The 5,289-nt window shown below is 33.7% G+C and overlaps 1 long non-coding RNA gene across 1 annotated transcript; it reads left to right on the forward strand.

Annotated features, from left to right (window-relative positions):
• Positions 1 to 651: 651 nt before the first annotated feature.
• LOC149547609 (uncharacterized) lies at positions 652 to 3,845 on the forward strand. Its single transcript, XR_016354410.1, has 2 exons — positions 652 to 862; positions 3,049 to 3,845. It is a non-coding gene; the product is annotated as an uncharacterized LOC149547609 (long non-coding RNA).
• Positions 3,846 to 5,289: the final 1,444 nt, after the last annotated feature.

Here is a 5,289-nt window from a genome sequence, read left to right on the forward strand (position 1 = left end):
ATAATTCGTTAATTTACTTCATTAAATTTCAACGAATTCAAAATAATGTACCATTGATATAACAAATAATGTGCGTAGCTGTCATATGCTGAATCGATGTGTTGAAACTGGAAAAGCCCGAGAACCCCATAATTGCCCACATGCAACTTTCCTTTTCGAGTTGTCATGGTTGGGTTTTGGTGCTTCATTCTCCCCCGGGTGAAGATTTAAGTCAGCCACTTTACTCCAATACAAAATTAAGGAAAAAGCATAGTTGAGATCATTTTCCAAGGAAGCGCAGACTTTTGTGCATTCTTTTAATGACAATTTCTTTGATGCATGGCTCATAAATGTCAAGGCAGCACACGTACCATCATATTTATCCATTTGGTTCTCTTTATTAGAGAGAGTTGCCGAGAGTCCCTCATTTCTTGCCAACTTGAGTTCCAAGGATGGATACAGTGGATGGTTGACTTGTAGTATCCCCTCCGCTGAAGGTGGCAGACAATAATTATAATTTAATGAAAAAGTGAGAACAATTCGTGGATCTCCTTCTTTGGCACAAAGTCTTGCCGGCCTCAATAAAAATAAAAAGTTGGTGATAGTGATTTCTGCTATGCAAATGAGCAGTTTCAAAAATAGTTTAGCATGAACTGGATCGTTTCAATGATGGAGAATCTTGTTAGTTGTAGGAGGGTTGTGAATGATTATTTGGAGTATGACAGAGGTTGAAACTTGAAATTATATAATCTGTGCAGGTTAGTATCTGGTAGACATCAGGAGGAAGAATTATAAGGAATGATTATGTGGGTTTTGTTGGCGAGACTTGTAATCACAGATGAAGTTTGAGAGACAGGATCTTCTCTCTTCTATTATTTAGAAGGTAACTTTCCTGTTCCAGTTGTCTCTTATTATTAAGGTACTAAACAGTAGAGATCAGAACTCGAGAATACACTACAAAAGTCAGGAAGGGTTGGAAGCCCATATCCAAGAATTCAATTAAGATATGAAACACTAGTGATTGGAAGAAAATCAACACGTTAGAAAAGTGAGGGTGCCTGGAAGAATAAACGAATTAGATAAAAAGACCGAGAAATAGAGAAAACCCTAAATCTAGAAGGAAAATTGATGTTGTTTGTATTAGAAGTAGAAATGCTAAACCAAAAGTGATTTTTTTTTCTTGTCTTAACGTTTCAATTGTGTGCCCGTGTGAGACGCTCTTCAGATGAACTGATTATGTGGATTCTTCAACACCATAAGATTTGTGTTTCAGGTTTTTCATTTTTATTAAATTGGTATGCGGTGATCTAGTGAAAATTTAAGATCCTAGAAATAGATTCAGTTTAACTTCATGCTAATAGAGAAAATTAGCTTGCATATCGATGTCTGGGAGGAACCAACTTTTAACATAAAAGCTCTACATGGAAAAATATATTTTTCGATCAAGAAGTATTATAATTCCGTATTAATATCCTTGAAGAAGGCAATTAATAGATAAGAAGTGTCAAGCAGGCCTAGGAGTCCATGTCAAAGGGTTGGATTACTATAGAAAACAACACATTAGAATAGCCGGGTTGGCAAGATATCTAATACAGAAGAACTGAATTAAGTAAAAACACTTCAGAATGAGAAATACTAAAAGGAAGACAGATTAAAACTGTTTGTATTAGAAGTAAGTACAGGGAAAAAAAAATTATGTTTAGAAAATTATTCAACACTTTCAATCTAGAAATCAAGTCTTAATATCATTAAAAAAATAAAAATAAAAATTTCTTTTCACCCCTATGCTTCTGTGTGAAATGATCTTCTAATGAATTGACTCTTTGATTTGTACAAAGTCACATGACTTATGTTTCAATTGTTTATTGACATGTCTAACCAAAGCTAAAAGATTCGAGAAATCTAGTCAGCCTCTTAAAATATTTGGACAAATAAATATACCTTGCTAACAGAATAGGAAAGTTTAGCTTCTCTACGTGAGATCAAAATTTGAAGAACGGAACATATAATATTTAACTAACACTATGTAGTATCGAATTTTAAAGTAAAATTTATGTAAGGGATATATTAATAATCTTCGATCAAAACCTGAGAATGAAAACAATTCGATCTCAGTGCCCTCCAAGCATCTATACCAAATTCAATCATTAGGGAGAAAAGAATTTGCAAACATATTTCTTAATACGAACAATAGTTTATCAGAACTAGAAAAATCTAAAAACGCATGGAAGATGAATGTTGTCTGTGTTACATAATATAAGTACATAAACTAAATCAAAGCTGTCTATTCTTATGTCTAACAGTTTTATAATACATAGCTTGCTAACCAAAAAAGCGAGCGTCTCTACCAGAGCAGGAATTATTTAAAAGTCTATCAGATAAAAACTTTTGGAATTGAAGTTCTGCATGGAAAATGATAACTTTAGATCAAAACGAATTTAAAGGATAACAATGCCATCTCATTATGCTTCGCAAAATTCAATGAGAGAAACCTAATATTTTTCACAACAAATGTTTGTCCTCACAAATGTAACTGCCTTAAAACTATATTGTAACTCAAGATTATGATGATCCACGGTCTGTCATTTTCCTTCTCAAATAGGAAAGCCCTCACCGCCAATAACCAAAGAGAAAAACAAACCCCACATATTAACTTTTTAAGAACTTCGATGCTATTACTGTGTAATCGGCTTTAAAAAGACTCCATGCTGATATAATAATTACAAGTAGGCTAAACATGTAAATTAACTTGACCTTTTGGGGTTTGCAATTCCTATATGTTTGAGGTGGTTAAGTCGCCTATAAAATATATTTTGATGGCCATTTCATTAGTTACTGACCTAGTTCAAGACAAAAGCTTAGGACTAAATATTGATACAATAGGCTGCCAATAGGAAAAAGATCTAAATCTAGTTAACCTCTTTTGTGTTAGAGACTCTAATACGTTTGATGTGGCTTGTCAGCTTCAAAAAATTTAAAGGGTATTTGAATTATGCCAGGCTTGGGTTGGGATTCTCACATCTAAAAGAAATATGTTAATGTATCTATGTGCATACTGTCTGGGTGCAGGATTGGATTTGTTTGTAGTGTACAGAGGATGTTTAATCCAAAACGATGTTTTGAGGGAATGGACGGTTTAAACACTGAAAAGAGAAAAAAACTCAGCATGGTAATGATGGCATGGAGAAGTATTCATGGGTGGTGGAAATCCATAAGTCGGTTTTCCCTGCATCGACTGATTGCCATTACAAGATCAAAATCATGGCATCCCTTATCTGCCAACTCAGATGAAGAGTACTTGGATGAAAAATCATCTCCCAAGGTAGTGACACCTAGGGGTCATGTGGCAGTCTATGTAGGAGATGACCAAGAGAGGTTTGTAATCAAGACAGAGCTCATTAATCACCCATTATTCAAGAAGCTTCTGGATGAGGCAGAACGAGAATATGGATTCCATAGCGAGGGGCCTCTTTTCCTGCCTTGCCATGTAGCTGCATTCCATAAGACATTATGGATGCTTGAGAGTGATTCTCAGAGCTACAAATCTTCACCCAAGGTTTTTTTCAAGTAAATCTAAATCGAATGGAAAAAAACGAAGACATTTTACAGTTTGTATGCTGTTTATCATTTGAGGTTTTGTGATAATATCAACTCTCTCCAGTTGGCCTTAATATGTGTTTTGTTATTTCTAATAAGTGTAAAAACTACTCTCCCTCGAGTTTAGGGTTTCTTGTCGAGACGTATTCTGAGATATAATGCCTTTATTAAGCTTGTCTACAATTCTTTTTAACTAGTGTATCTAATGTTCCAAGGTAGATAAAGTATTTATGCCTTCAAATTAAAAATCTCCGTTATTGCAAACTTAATTTATGTTTTCTAATTATGGTGCTACTTTATTTGTTAACTTTGAAGGTAAATGTACCCAAAAAAAAAACAAAAAAAAAATCACAATTACATTCATTATATTTTGAACTTTCTTTTCAAAAACTTGTAACCTAATTTCCTTATTGTTATATTTAAATATTTATCTATGATGTAGTAGAATACAGTCTTGAAAGAAAAATAATGCTTTAATTTGTGAAGGGTCTAATTATATCTTTTATTATAAAATTATTCATCAATAAACTATCATTAAATAATCTATGAAATAGTATCTATATAATTGAAGAATAATGAGATATAAGACATATGAAATGACTTATAAATGAAAACAATATTCAACCAAAAAAAAAATTCTAATTTCTAGAAGTCCAATATTATTCTCCTATATTCTTATACTTATTTACTCATTATGGTTTTCTTAAAAAAACTCATGAAAATAGTATTCTTAATCCTCTACTAGTAATTCCTCACGTTAACTTCAAAGTATAAAATTTCTTCTCAAAGAAATTAAGTTACCAAAAAAAATTAAACACACCTTAATTAACTATTGTCATTTACTCAAAAATCTATGTGCCTGTAAAAAACAAGACCCATTCACTCCAAACCACCTCATTATTACATTTCTCAAATTCAAATCTCTCGCTATGACCTTTCTATTGTCTACTAATTTAAATACCACAATTGAATATTAAAAATCCACACTTTAAAACCTATAATTGAAAGTTAAATATCACATTCATCATTCATATAGAAGAGACTGCCTCTAAATTTCATATTTAAGTACTGTTAGGATAAACCACAGACAGAAATAAAAACTACATGCAAATATAACCAATAACAGAAAATAATAGAACACACAGAAATGAACACAAGGCACCAAGATTTAACGTGGTTCACCCAATCCCTGGGCTACGTCCACCAAACAGCAAGTCCGATCTTATTACAATCCAGTGATTACAACCTGATTACAATCCGTAATCCCTTACAGCTCAATACCGCCGCAAGAACCAATTTCGTATCACCACATATCAAAAATACCCAACCCTAAGCCCTTTTTATACAAGTATTAAACCGCTTTAGGGTTATAACATGTCGGCCATATGTCGGCCATAATATGTCGGCTACCATGTCGATGTCGGCTACTTCCAAAATTTTTTTTTTTTCGGGGCAATGCCCCAAACCCCACTATTTATGAAGTATGTACAGTACTTTCCTGATCACTCACCACAATCTAACAACCTCCCACTTGGGGACTGATCAGGCTCCACACTAAACAACAATCTCCCACTTGGAGACTGATCCTGTAGCAATACAACTACCGCATGGGGCTCCCACTGGATCAAACCACCCTGGACTCTGCTGTTCTTTTATTCACATTTAGTCTAAAAGACCAACTGAAGCTGAAGAGGAGTTCAGCTTCTCCCTTGT

The sequence above is a fragment of the Cupressus sempervirens genome, chromosome 7, assembly GCF_028749045.1.
Source record: "Cupressus sempervirens isolate cs-2001-9-10 chromosome 7, ASM2874904v1, whole genome shotgun sequence".
NCBI classification, from domain to species: Eukaryota; Viridiplantae; Streptophyta; class Pinopsida; order Cupressales; family Cupressaceae; genus Cupressus; species Cupressus sempervirens.